This window comes from Sinocyclocheilus grahami, unplaced genomic scaffold (assembly GCF_001515645.1).
Source record: "Sinocyclocheilus grahami isolate Dianchi unplaced genomic scaffold, SAMN03320097.WGS_v1.1 scaffold532.1, whole genome shotgun sequence".
Classification (NCBI taxonomy): domain Eukaryota; kingdom Metazoa; phylum Chordata; class Actinopteri; order Cypriniformes; family Cyprinidae; genus Sinocyclocheilus; species Sinocyclocheilus grahami.
This window is the reverse complement of record NW_015505711.1, coordinates 700,389-715,457: the sequence shown is the minus strand read 5'-3', so window position 1 is coordinate 715,457 and position 15,069 is coordinate 700,389.

The window sequence follows — 15,069 nt, the reverse complement described above, 5'->3', positions numbered from 1 at the left end:
ATATAAAACCCTTGTGGAAAAAAAGGATATTTCAGCCCTAAGCTAAATCCTCATCACTTTTGGCATAATATTAATTACTGCATAAATATTTTTGATATGTCTTATTTTCTTTAAAAGATAAAAAAAATCTGGGTTAGTGTGAAGTACTCAGTTGATGTGAATGGGGCCAATCTGTAAACATTAAAATACTCTCTTTTAGCCACAAGATATAAACAATATGCATGTTAAAAGGATTTAAGCAGGAAAAAAACACACTTACTAACCTTTTCTGTTTGCAGTTTTATCCGGTTTTACTATTTCGTCACCATGGTGTAATGCTTAAAATCACCTAAAAAAAAATCACGAGCCCATCTTTACTGCTCAAACAATAGTTTTAACAGAAGGATCAATTTAAGTACTTTTATAAAATTAAGCTTCACAATTACATCACTGTAACGTTGATTTTGCTAGTCAAAATTATTTTGTGTGATAATCAACATTTTGCCACAAATTCTGTCGATTGAACTTCACGTGTTAAACAAATTCATTCAAGAGAAGCTATATATTAGTTTTAGCAGATGATATTGCAGAGCATCATCTTAAATCTTGTCTCATGAACTGATCATTGATAGATAAGATTTTGTGTCTTGTTTTTTACTGCTATTTTTCTTCACAAGTAGACATTTCGATGCCACCTCCATTTTCCTTGAGAATGTGAGAAGGCCACTGAAGTGAAAATTTTCGCCTTCAATTCTCAGCAGCCCAAGCTGGGGAACTCCTTTCAGATGGAAATGGAGTGACTTTCTGTTGCCCTGCTCTCTATTGTTCCCTCTCTCTCTTTCTCTGTCCCACCCACTCTATCTGACTCTCTTCTATTCTTGTTCCTCATGTGCCCCTGTTCTCTTGAATCAAACAAAGCAACACAATGTTGTAGCACATTTGCTGGATATTTCCTATCTGACACTAAAATAGCAGTCAAACTCTAGGCAGTATATTTGCCCTTAAACATTCCTGAATTGTTTTTTTTTTCATTCTTTAACAAGAACTTCCTTTTACCTCTTTCTTTCATTCATTAATATAAACTGATTACACAATGAACAAGCACCAAACCAATCAAGTCTAAAGGTTGTGCTGGTCCTGTTTGTTATTAGATGATTACCCTGGTATATAGTCAAAAAATTTATTATTTTAGTGATTTAATGCTTTGTATAAAATACCTTGTTAATATTAATACAGTGTCAATAAACTTCCATTTACATTTTCCATTTAAAATAACTTACATTTTCCATTTAAAATAGCTTTCTATTGTTCTCTGTTCTTCTATTTCAAATGGAATTTATTCTTGTGATGACAAAGCTGAATTTTCAGCAGCCATTACTCTAGTCTTCAGTGTCACATGATCTTTCAGAAATCCTTCCTTTTGAACAGTAGCATATATTTAAATTGCTTGTTTAAAAAAGTACTAAATATTATATAGAAACAAAGCATTCATAATCTCATGTAATGCTGCTAATTCATTCATTTAGTCTGTTTCAAGACAGTTTTAGTGCAAAGGAAATAGCAGAATTGGGAAACGTTCCCATGATGACACATGTCCATTGACGTGTTGCAACCAAACTCTGCACAGGTTTGTGTTTGAAATTTGGAAACTGACTTGACCTGACATATACCATCTGACTTGATGTGAGTACACTCTAAAAAATGCTGGGTTGTTTCAACCCAATGTTGGGTCAAATATGGACTATCCCAACTGTTGGGTTAAAAAGCTAATTAAAAAATGTAACCAAAATTTAACCCAACAGTTGGGTTAGTCCATATTTGACCCAACATTGGGTTGAAACAACCCAGCATTTTTAGAGTATACATTTGAAAGTTATTTTAGAGGTTATGTCTCAACGAGTGGTTAATGTACCCAAAAATGCTCTCAACCAAATGTTTATAGCAATAGTTCAACTGCACAACACAATAAGTTTTGAAAAAAGAACCATTTGGGGGTCCCCAAAAAAACTTTTCAGTAAACTACAAGATTCTTTCAGATATGTAAAAAACACAGAAAACCTGTCGTTCTTCTCTAGTACATAACTGTGGCTATGAACTGTTTAATATGGTATAACATGTTACGTGACATAATGCATTTAATGATCATCATGACTTCTTCTCCTGGGCTCTTTCTATTTGTCTTGCCCTGAGCTCACCGCAGTCATTCAGAGCCACATGCCTAATGTTAGTGTTCAGTGCCCATTTTCAGCTTCTTCTTGGAACCATAAAGTCTGGATTTGAGTTGAGGAGGGGGATGGTCAGAGATCTGCACAAAAATGCCACTTACTTGGGGGTTGAAGGCCACGCAGCACTATTTGCTCGGCAAAGACGTTTGTGAAAAGTGTCACAGGTCAAATGTTAAAGTTCTACGAGTCTGCGCATGGTTGAGTAAACAAACCGGCTTGGAGTGCATAAATCACACTAATGCATGAGAGAAAGACAGAGCCATGACACGACACCTTGGAAAAATATAATCATTCATTAAGCTCAACAAGCCTCTGTTTTGAAGAAATACAAAAACGAAAGACAGAGACAAACTAGAAACATCAAAGAGCCGGACAGGATTTTCATTTACATTTAATAACGTAATAAGTGCTTTAAACGTTTCAAATTAATTAAATTTTATTTTAAGACAAAATAAGAAATAGTATATTTTTCTTGGTCTGTTTTTGTAACAGAAATGTCATGTATGACTGCATTATTTGCAACTATATTTTCAGAGTTCAATAATGTCATACAGTACTGCACAGAAGATTGTTGTTTATTTTAAAGTAAAGGACATCATTTTGGGCTCTCTATTGCCATCTGTGGCTGAAACATAAAAATGTACACTACTGCAACAGGCTACTGATTTATTTATTTATAATTTTTTTGACTAGCTAAACTAAGAGCATAGTAAGATGAAAGAAGACCATATGTTATATGGCTTCCACAGAAGCCAGGCCTACATTTGTTACACTTTGTTAAACTTAACTGACTTGAGGTGAAATGACAGAAAGGGAATGACAGAGGCTGAAATTTTAAGCAAAATCAAGCTAAACTGGAAAAACATTTCTCATGGAGGAAAGGACCAAGTCATTCATTGTTCCTTCTAAAGCAGGTAGAATGGCCTTTCTTTGCACAACTACAAAAACAAGAAGAGCGAAAATTAGACAGAGAGAGAGAGAGAGAGAGAGAGAGAGAGAGAGAGAGCGACTCCTTGTGCAAAGGTTGATTCATGGCTGAGACATTATTAGTCAGTAATAGAAGAACAACTCACAGGAGCTCAAACTCATCTTTGTGTCTTCTTATAAAGTCTTAGAACAACTATAGTAGAAAGCTTGCATGAGCAATCCAACTAAAGGAATTAAAGAGTTATGTAATATTTCTGTCCTTATTATATTAATAGGGAGCGCTGCGGTAATAATGTCTAAGCTTGAAAAAAGTCAGGAAACACTCATCCTAAACTAAAATCTACACCATTATCCCTGAAAAACACCTTAGACATTGTAGAAACAGTATCTTGCCACATTAGATTAAATGATGGGTGGTTTGGGGAATTACAACAAAGAGTTCTTTGTTCTTCTCTTTGTTCTTCTCTTTTTTTAAACCACTCCCTCTCAGGAAGCAATTCCCACACACGGACAGCCTCACTGAGACTTCAGCCCTGGTCTTTGTGGGACCGGAGGGTCAGAGGTGGTCGTGAGGGGTCCCCAGCTGGAGAACGTAAATCCAGACAAGCTTTGACTGCCTGTCTTCTGGGCTGCTTGGCTAATTAGCTTTTCTTTATTTTGGTTTGCACTGGGCTACATGTTCTCAATCAAACAGTGTTGAATATGCCTTAAAATGCAGATTAAATACAGAACAAATGACATACTTTGACCTTGTAAGATGTAAATATGATTTGTAGAATATCTTCACGTCAGTGTAGTGAGATTGTGAGAGCACTCAGACATGTCTTAGCTTGCTCCTGTAGTGTTTGTGTTCTGAGTCAAACATTATCCAGTCTGAACAAGCACTCTGGGTGTTTCTCAATAACAGGGTGTAGCAATAATAAGAGCTTGACTGTCATGAACACACGTGTTGTTTACATTTAACAAACAAACCTGAAAGGAACACACAGTTGGCATTTCATTTATAGCAGAAAACAGTAACTAAGTGCAATTTTGGGATTTGTGATGTATGTTATCATGCCCGTATGACTTCTGAAAAGATTTGCCCTTTTAAATCAGAAAACAGCTTTTTTATTATTTTTTCCACATAAATAATATTTATATATTAAATATGTTGTCAGATTTGCATTAAAGACAAGGATAGGGATTTGTAAATCACATGTTTATGAGAATGTGGTTTATAAGATCATGTTGCAGCAGGAGATCCAACCATAATCACATCAACCCTGCAGCTGCTTTTTTACTGTAAACCGTTCTAAAGCAAAGGCTGAATGATAATGTCTGATTTACCTCAAACTGCTGACTGTCCAAAAATAGCAAGTATATTTACAGATACGTATAAGTGATAAAGCTGATAAGCCCAAAATGGCATGTTAAAGCCAAAACTATTTTGAAGGAGATAGAAAAGATTAAAGATAAGGAGACATACTATATCCACACAAGCTGTTCTACAAAACCCCAGCAGAACAGATCAACTATTTTTGACCTCTTTATATTTTTCCATTCCAGTTCTTGTTAGCTTGCACACAAACTCACAGTTACAAAAAATCTAATTTCTGGCCTGAAAAGAAATGTTGTTTCAATCTTGTAGGATTGTACCAACTGGTTTCTCTTGAACAAATATGAATAAGTTTGGACAGCTAATCCTTATAGTCAATTATTTCTCTGTTCATTGCACCATTGACGCAGTTATTTCAATGACATGTCGTAACACAAAAGTGTGTGTATTTATTGCGTATAATCTAGGCACAAATCCAGACCTACCATGCCTGTTCTGTGTTCATTCATTATGTTTAAGGAATTATGTCTATTGAGGTCAGACTGGAATCTTTGGGTGTTTGCCATACATTTAATTAATTGAATCTCTGTGTCCTCCCTCCATTTTATTTTGTTTGTAAACAGTACTTTGGCAACCAAGAGCTATACACTCTAAGTGGCCATTCACACAGAAAGCAATATTCCACTACGCTGTTTTTCCAATGATTTAGGCAAACATGCGCTAGACAGACGTGCTTGACAATTGTTGCTTGTCTCGCGTTCCACTGCCTGCGTCTCACGTTTTTAAACAAAGAAATACTCTCTCTGATTGGTGCCTAATTCTGGAAATGAAGGACACTGGTGGAACATTTACTGTGATAAAGTTTACATAACAATAAGCTCCATATATGGTGATTTCGGGGAGGAATCGGGGTGGAGATGCACGTACGCACAATCTTCCTCTGATTGGGATTTATAAAGGGATTTTTGCACAGGTTCTGGCATACGCATGTTTTTATAAATCTGAAAACTTTTGTGCGTATGCCAAAAATCTAGCTTTTGAGCGTACATACACTTTTAGGATGAAATCTATAGAGAGTTTTATAAATGAGGCCCCAGGTCTGTAGTCCCATTCCTTAATGACACCTCCACACACCACCTCTGGTGCCTATATGAGATACAAAACTACCATTTTATGGCACAGGTGTATTAATTTGACCATGTTGGAATTTGAATCTAAAACATGGAGACACTGAAAAACTTTGTAAGTAGTACAATTGAACCGTCGTGAAACCTTATTCCCCCTTCGTTACTGTTGCTATGTCTGACAAGCCATGGCTCTCTCTCTCACGCAGTGAAAAATAAATTGCGGAGCAAAGAGGACACTGACAACTTGCCGACAGACAAGACAGAGCAGGCTATTTTTTGTCATTTTTAAAAGATTAAAACAATAAATAGTGTTCTGTGGCCTACTGTAGCACCTCTGTTCAAGCGGCACGTGCATGAAATAGCATGAAATAAACATGAATGAACATCAGAAGGTATCTTGTTTCAACCACGGAAATACATCAGTACACACTACTTTTCAAATTCACGTCAACTGAAGTTAATCTACTGTCCTGTCTGGTTTGTTTGTCGGACAAAAATAGCAGATTATTGACCTACAGCATCAGTTGTGTCGGTTCAGTGCCATTCACAAACCCTCTCCCGTGACCTCAGGGGAATTCAGAATCTCACTGAAGGTAGTAGGTCATCTGCATAATTTTTGGCACTTGTTTTATGGATGCCTTGAATTCGAACATACTATGTACTGTGTATTTGGATGCCATCTGAATGTGTTTTTTTTCCTCCCTTGCTTTCAGGTTCTTTTATTTTACAATAAAAGCTGAACAGAAATCTTCCAAACATTTCTCAAAAACTTCAGCAGAAAAGTTTTAAATATCTGCCAGTTAAATTTTTTTCTTTTCAACATCACTTGTGTCTTCGCTTGTATTCAGCTTCATTTTCTGACAGCAAGGCTGAACAGATTCAGAATACTGACAGTTCTCAAAATATACTGGCACTTTAGCTGAAAAGCTTTTATTCTGCCAGTTAAATAATTTCTCAGGTTTGTATATGTGAATGTTCCCTGTGGTAAATTGAGTCCATCTGCCAACACTGCAGACGTCTCCATCCACCGCTCATTGGCATTTTTTAGATGCCTGCTTTCCCCCTCCCCCTCCATATGGCAAGCTTACGCTGTTGTCATGGCAACAGCTGCTCCCCCCCTCCTGTATCCCATTAGCTGATACAGACATTCCATAAGCAGCAAATCCTGAGGTCTCAATCGGTCAGTGTCAGTGTGTACTGATGTGCATGCATTTGTGTACATTGTTCATGTGTCTGGACCACTGTTTATATTAATATGTATAAATTTGCTACAGCACAATACCAGTTTCCATTAGCATGACCCTCCAGGCCTTTGAATCAATACAGTGCTGTCTTCTGTCTGGGCTCTAACCCCATGATACCTGATTTTCATCAAGGAAACTGCATCGTTTGATTGTTTGGTGGAAGACGGACGACTTGACCTACTTCTGACAAGGCACACAACAGGGCAAGAGGCTGTAAAGACTGTTAAGCACTCACTAAAGCATGAGCTGATATCAATCACTATGCTAAAAATGTCACAGTGTTTCTTGTGGTGACCTGGACTGGTCACTTGAGGGCGCTCTTCTGTTTTATGTTGTTTGTGTTAAACTCCATTTCCCATAGTCCCCTGCTCACTAATCCTGGTCTGATCGGTAACACCATCATTTACTCATTATCCCAGCTATATATATCATGCCTTCTCTGTCTGTCATTTGCGTCTTGATTGTATTGTCTTCTCAGTTTGTGTTTTCTGTGGTCAGGTTTTGGATTACCTTTTGCAACGTTTTTGTTCTGTTTTGTTCGGTTGTTACTTTCAAATAAACTGCACTTGGAACTTACCTTGTTTTCTCCTGGCATTCCGTGACAGAATCAAGACGCCATTACCAGTTCCAGCAGTTTGTTTTTGTTACCTTTTTGTGGATCATGGACGTTCGGATTGTTCCTCCTCCTTCGAAGGAGCGCAGGGCTCGGCTCCGGATGTTGGCGGATCTTCGCCAACGGGGGATGGAGATTGGAGGTTTCGCTCAGTCCTTTTGGAACCTTGCGGTAGGGATGGGACTTCATGACTCGGACTTAAAAGGAATCCTTAATGATTGTTTAGACAATCCCGTGCCTCCTCGGGAGATGGATGGGCTTAAGATGCTTGACTTTTGGGGCCTTATTGATTATCTTGGTTACCGCAACTTGGTAATCTCATGTCTGTCTGAGTCCCTTGCAGTGCCCCGGGAGATGCAGGAACCCGCTCCAGTCGGTCCCATAGTCCCCTGCTCAATCCTGGTCTGATCGGTAACACCTGTTCATCATTTACTCCTTATCCCAGCTATATATATCATGCCTTCTCTGTCTGTCATTTGCGTCTTGTTTGTATTGTCTTCTCAGTTTGTGTTTTCTGTGGTCAGGTTTTGGATTACCTTTTGCAACGTTTTTGTTCGGTTGTTACTTTCAAATAAACTGCACTTGGAACTTACCTTGTTTTCTCCTGGCATTCCGTGACAAAAAAAGAAACATGAATGCAGAATATCAAATTAAAGTCATCTGCGAAACAAAATAAGCTGTGAAGACCTTAAATATTCATTAATTTTGTACTGATTGTAATCACATCATGATATGACATTAAATGTGCAGTCAGCAATTTTGTTTATGTTGCTGCCGGTTGTCTTGGACTTTATATTGACATCTAGTGGTGTGGATGCAGCGTCATGAGAGTTTTCAAGTTCAGTTTTCAATGCCGTTGCAGAAATACCCTTTTACAGTCATGATTAGTTAATTTAAAGTGTTCATAAATATCCAAAGAGGTGACCATGTAAAACAGATCATGAATCATTAGCCAACAACTAATAAAACAGGTCTACTAATCTAAGTCTTCATTTTATCTTTAAATGTATAACTTAATAATTACAAATAGGTTATTGTACTGCTTTATCCATTTTATTGAGTAATATACATGTTGTCTGGTTTGTAATTAAGGGCTTGTTTGTGGTGAACTGAAAACAATACAATAATCTGAGTACTTAGAACATAAGTGCTGTCTTTATTTATCCCTGTACTATAGATTACTACCAAATTCTAATCAAAATGGATCAAAGAGATGAACTTTAAAAAGCCACCCCCCCCCCCCCAAATGTCATGGAATAATTCAAACACTGGCATAAACCTTATCAATGTAACCATAAAAGACCCTGCATGTAGAAGTTGATACTCTTTTGCTCTGTGGCCATGGAGGCCAAAGCAAGGTCAGAGGAGATGAAGATCTGCAGCTGTGAGCTGTAGCTCATATGATCTTGTGTTGTGGTATGCTCACATCACCTCTGGAATGCTACTCCATTCAGCGAACAAAGCTTCACCCCTGCTGTAAGGTTCATCCACCTCAGAGGGGAGGAGAGTTTCAAACATGTTCTGAGTTATTGGAGCAGCCTGAACAGCCTGGGAACATGCTGGAATGAGAACTGTGAACCACCTTCTTATTAGTCAGATCCAAAAGCATGTACTGTACAGAACAAGAGACTTTGTCACCCATAGGCCTCTTTCTTTACGGTTCGCATTGATTCATGGCTTTTGTGTGTGTGTGTATGGGTTTATATATCCTGGTGGGGACTTAAATCTGACTACACAGACTCATGGGGTTTCGTGTCACGGTGGGGACCTAAATTGTGGTCCCCACGGGTACAAAAGCTTATAAATCATACAGAATGAAGTTTTTTGAAAATCTAAAAATGCAGAAAGTTTCCTGTGAGGGGTAGGTTTAGGGGTAGGGTAGAGTCCCCACAAGGATAGCTGACCAGACAGTGTGTGTGTGTGTGTGTACACACATATATAAAAATTTATTTTGGATGTGATTAATCGTTTGACAGCACTAATATATATTAGTGCTGTCAAACGATTAATCGCGATTAATCACATCCAAAAATGCGATTAATCCAAAAAGTTTTTGTTTACATAATATATGAGTGTGTACTGTGTATATTTATCATGTATATATAAATACAAAAACATGCATGTATATATTTAAGAAAAATATGTTATGTTCATATATTACATATATTTATACAAACCCAATTCCAAAAAAGTTGGGACACTGTACAAATTGTGAGTAAAAAAGGAATGGAATAATTTACAAATCTCATAAACCTCTATTTTATTCACAATAGAATATAGATAACATATCAAATGTTGAAAGTGAGACATTTTGAAATGTCATGCCAAATATTGGCTCATTTTGGATTTCATGAGAGCTACACATTCCAAAAAAGTTGGGACAGGTAGCAATAAGAGGCTGGAAAAGTTAAATGTACATATAAGGAACAGCTGGAGGACCAATTTGCAACTTATTAGGTCAAAAAATAGACAGACAACAATAAATATGACTGACACACACAGAGCGCTTCGCTGAATGACAGAAAGCTGACGCGGGCTCCGCCGCACGTGCTTTTATAGCTTCCTGGTCATGACGTCATCCGCCGTGACGTCCCGTTCAGCTATTGGACTGATTTCACATACGATTCAGAGCGTGGATCGCCGAAGGCGTTCCCCTAGCGTTTGTCGACGCAGCTCGAGTTCCTGAAGAGGAACTGTAAATATATAAAATCACCACACAAAGCCCTTAATTACAAACCCGTCAACGTGTAATTCTATTACTTAATAAAATTAATATAATAGTACACTGACCTACTAGTAATTAATAAGCTGTTTATATACATTTAAAGTTGTATAGCTTTTGTTTAGATGAAAGAAGAATAAAGAAAAAAGGAGTAGTGGGATCAGTATGAATAGGATACAGTTGATTGTCTATAATTCGGTAAGAAAAACGAACACAAGTAAGATTGTCGGTTGTTCTGTTGTGTCCTGTTGAATTTTCGGTGTAACTACCTGTTACTGTAACAGCTCGACATCTAGTGGTTCGCAGTCAGAGTTTCTCGCAGAAGTGCCCTGAAATCCAAGTGCTGTCAGCTGAAAAGGCAGATGGTAGTTTTCACAAGTGTTGTTTATTAGATTAGGCTGAAATCACACTGTCTGTAATAGAAAATTACATAATTGTATTTACATGTGACATTCACAACAGATCTAACTCATTGTTAGATGTAATGTTAAAAATGTAATGTAGTAGGCCTAACACTACTTTAGATTAACTTTAGATTGTCAAGGTTTAGGTAAACATCCCTGCTTCATCTGACTCAGATTATTTTTCACCATCAAAAGGTACCAAAATACCATGGCATTACCATTGTTTACCTGCAGAGGTTACTTGTGAGAAACAAATCTGTTTTTCCTGCCTCTTACTGGTTGTATGAAGTATTACACACATTCACTTCTCCGCCAACACGCATCTAAAAACTGTAAATATATAAAATCACCACACAAAGCCCTTAATTACAAACCCGTCATCGTGTAATTGTATTACTTAATAAAATTAATATAATAGTACACTGACCTACTAGTAATTAATAAGCTGTTTATATACATTTAAAGTTGTATAGCTTTTGTTTAGATGAAAGAAGAATAAAGAAAAAAGGAGTAGTGGGATCAGTAGGAATAGGATACAGTTGATTGTCTATAATTCGGTAAGAAAAACGGACACAAGTAAGATTGTCGGTTGTTCTGTTGTGTCCTGTTGAATTTTCGGTGTAACTACCTGTTACTGTAACAGCTCGACATCTAGTGGCCATAAATGAAAGGTGCAGAATACCTCCATCTGAAATAAATCAACATTAAAGTCAAAGCAAGTGCTGATTCTGTTGTTGTAGGACAGGGGCAAGTTGTCACACGTTTTTACTTCTTTCCTAATTTAGATTTAGATTTTGTAACCACATGTTGTAACCTAAACATGTTTATACTTCACGATACATGTCAAACAGATTAAATTATATTCACGCTTCCCAGATATTCATTAACATAGACTGTACAGCTGTTACTGTTACAGTATACTGAGTAATGTCAAAACAAATATGACAAACTGACTCAAAAAAGAATAGGCCTACAAAATAGCCTAAGTATAGCACACTATTGTACACAATCCAAACTATGGACAATTAGACATAATCAAGCAGTGTTTTCTTAGGAGATTTTATTTTTGTACAACCTTTATGTCAAGCCATATTTCACATGTTCTACAGAAATATAGATCAGTATTACTATTGAAATAAATGTACATTCAGAACCTCTCGTCTATGTGGCAGACATTAGAAATGTGTTGTGTATGTATTTGCTTGTGCTGTGCATGCGTGTGCTTGTGTGTATCAGTGTGTGTTTGTGCAGCATTTTGTGGGTAAGTGGTTGTTTTCATGCAAAGCGTAGCAGTGAGTAGGCCTAGGATATTGCTTAAGACTAAACTACAGCATAAGAACAGACTTCAGGCCTGAGCCAACTAAAACAGGGTCCAGCTGTCAGTTTGTCTTTAGATTGATAATATAGATTGATTTATACAGTCGTCACGACCTAAACTAAGCAAATGTAACATTTGTGTGACCCTGATGATCTTTATAGTAATGGATAAGCATCTACAGCCACTGAAGTCTATGAACAGACAGTGCTGTTCTCCTGCGTGTCAGCTGATGGTACATTACAGCATAACACATGCCTAAATTTACAAAACTAGCACAATATGCATGATGAAAATGAATGAATAAAGCAACTGACTCATAAGAATCAACCTGCCTATCTGGCAGTTGTGACCTGACATCTGAATATTATAAGTACTCAATACCAAATTTTGTAAACATAATACAGCATTAATTCGGCACATTACCATGGGCAGTCTACACACATATATACAGTCTAGTCAGTACAGTTTATATAGGATTATGGAACACTGAATTTGAAGAAATATTCAAGTTATAACGCAAGGTCTTCCACTGTGTACATATATGGAATGACGCTATTGCATCACGGGACAAACACGCCAATGGCATCACTTGAGTACAAATCAATAATAAATCAAATCAACTTCGCTGTGATGTAAAAGAACATAAATATAAAATGTCCTGTTTTAAAGTTTCCCTCTTCAGATGAGATCACATTGAGCAGTAGACAAAAGGCTTTGGGAGTCTGTGCTGCAGTTATTGGTCGACTCGTGATTGTCTGGTAATATCGGTGAGATACAGAAATCAGTAGGTGTGTAGTAGTTGAGCTGTGAACCGATCACAGTCTTTTACATTCAGTTACATTTACTGTGTGTCCCAATATATGTCCCATTTAAAATTGAGGAAAATATGATTGCTGATGTTCAATATTGATGATGTAAAAAGAGGAACCAGGAACCCTTTGTGTGAGAACCCACTGTGCTTGTGAGACAGTAAAAAGATCTTCCTCCACTGATGCTCATTTGCATAACACATCAAACACACTGTTTATCTGTAACAGGAATTAGAGTTCATTATACTTGGGATGGTCAGTGACAAAAGTATTAGATTTAAAAACACTCTTTATGCTTAGGAAGCAACTCATGTAAAATGTGAATAAATAATCCAAAATTAATGTGCATTCTTATATTCAATGATGTGTTTCATATATGAATAAAATAAATGATTTTAAAATACACTACAGTTCACAAGGTTGGGGTCGGTAAGTATTTTGTGCTTAACAAAGCTGAATTTATTTGATCAAAGATAACGTAGAAACACTAATAGTGTGAATTATTAATGATTTAAAGAACTGTTTTCTATTTAAAAAGGTAATTTATTGTGATGGCAAAGCTGAATTTTCAGCAGTCATTACTCCAGTCTTCAGTGTCACATCATCCTTCAGAAATCATTCTAATATGCTCACTTGCTGCTTGAAAAGCATGTTATTATCAATGTTGAAAACATTTGCTCTGCAACATTTTTATGTAAATTGCAATTTTTTTCAGGATCCCTTGAAAAGAAAGTTCAAAGAAATAGCATTTATTTGAAATAAAAATCTTTTGTAACATAAATGTTTTACTGATCTTTTTAAATCAATTTACTGCATACTTGTGAAATTATTGTTTTTATGTAAAAAAAATAAAAGGTAATTTATTGTGATGGCAAAGCTGAATTTTCAGCAGTCATTACTCCAGTCTTCAGTGTCACATCATCCTTCAGAAATCATTCTAATATGCTCACTTGCTGCTTGAAAAGCATGTTATTATCAATGTTGAAAACATTTGCTCTGCAACATTTTTATGTAAATTGCAATTTTTTTCAGGATCCCTTGAAAAGAAAGTTCAAAGAAATAGCATTTATTTGAAATAAAAATCTTTTGTAACATAAATGTTTTACTGATTTTTTTTAAATCAATTTACTGCATACTTGTGAAATTATTGTTTTTATGTAAAAAATAAATAAATAAAAAATCTTACTGACCCCAACACTTTTGAAAAGCAGTGTAGATTTGTAGGTCAGAAATGACAAACATTTGGATTTATGCTTCAATCTCTGTGGAAAAACAAATGAAAGGTGAAAAACCCCATTATACTATAGATTAGTTTTGTTATTGCGGTAAGAAACTAAAATGTGCTTTGTTTTTCCAATGATTTGCGCTCCATTGTGGAATAAGCTGCCCTGCCTCACAAACCCTCCATAATACACCAATCATTCATTCTGTCTGCTGGAGCCCAAATCAATCATTTCTACATCAGACGATACTTCAGGCCATTCTAATCTCATTCTGTCTTGGCACGAAAAGAATATCTGATAAATTAAATAGCAAGTGGCAAACAAACACAGCAATGCATGCCACAGAAATCACCGGTTAAACATAGCAGATCATCGCACAGCAAAGGTCAGATTAATCGATTGCTATAAATAATACAACAGTGCAGCTAAAAACATGAATAAAGATAGTTTGCATGGAATTGCACAGTATGCAGTACAAGTGAAAAATTAAAAGAAGTAAAGGACAAGAGTACATAGATTTAGGAGTATTTCAGTTTTTGTCTTTCTTCCTGGTTGTAGTGCTAGAAATGGTTCAACGGTCAGGAAGTTCAAGCTGCTTTCTGTGCTGGTTAGTCATTTTGACTATTGACTCACAAGGACTCAATGTCTATGACAGATCACGCCTTTCCTGTTAATATTGAAGCTATTTTTCCAATAGGGATATTTCATATAATTATCTTACTGACCCTGAACTGTGGTCTTTAACCTATAGTACAGTTGTGACTAATTCAGGACATTTCTGTGTGCTTTCTTCATTTAAATGAGTATCACCGCTACACTGGAAACGATGCTGGTCTCTAGCTCTGAGGGGATATATGTGACCCTGGACCACAAAACCAGTCTTAAGTCGCTGGGGTATATTTGTAGCAATAGCCAAAAATACATTGTATGGGTCAAAATTATTGATTTTTCGTTTATGCCAAAAATCATTAGGATATTAAGTAAAGATCATGTTCCATGAAGATATTTTGTAAGTTTCCTACCGTAAATATATCAAAACTTTAATTTTGATTAGTAATATGAATTGCTAAGAACTTAATTTGGGCTTAAGTATTCAGCTTTCAGATGATGTACAGTATAAATCTCAATTTCGAAAAATTGACCCTTATGACTGGTTTTGT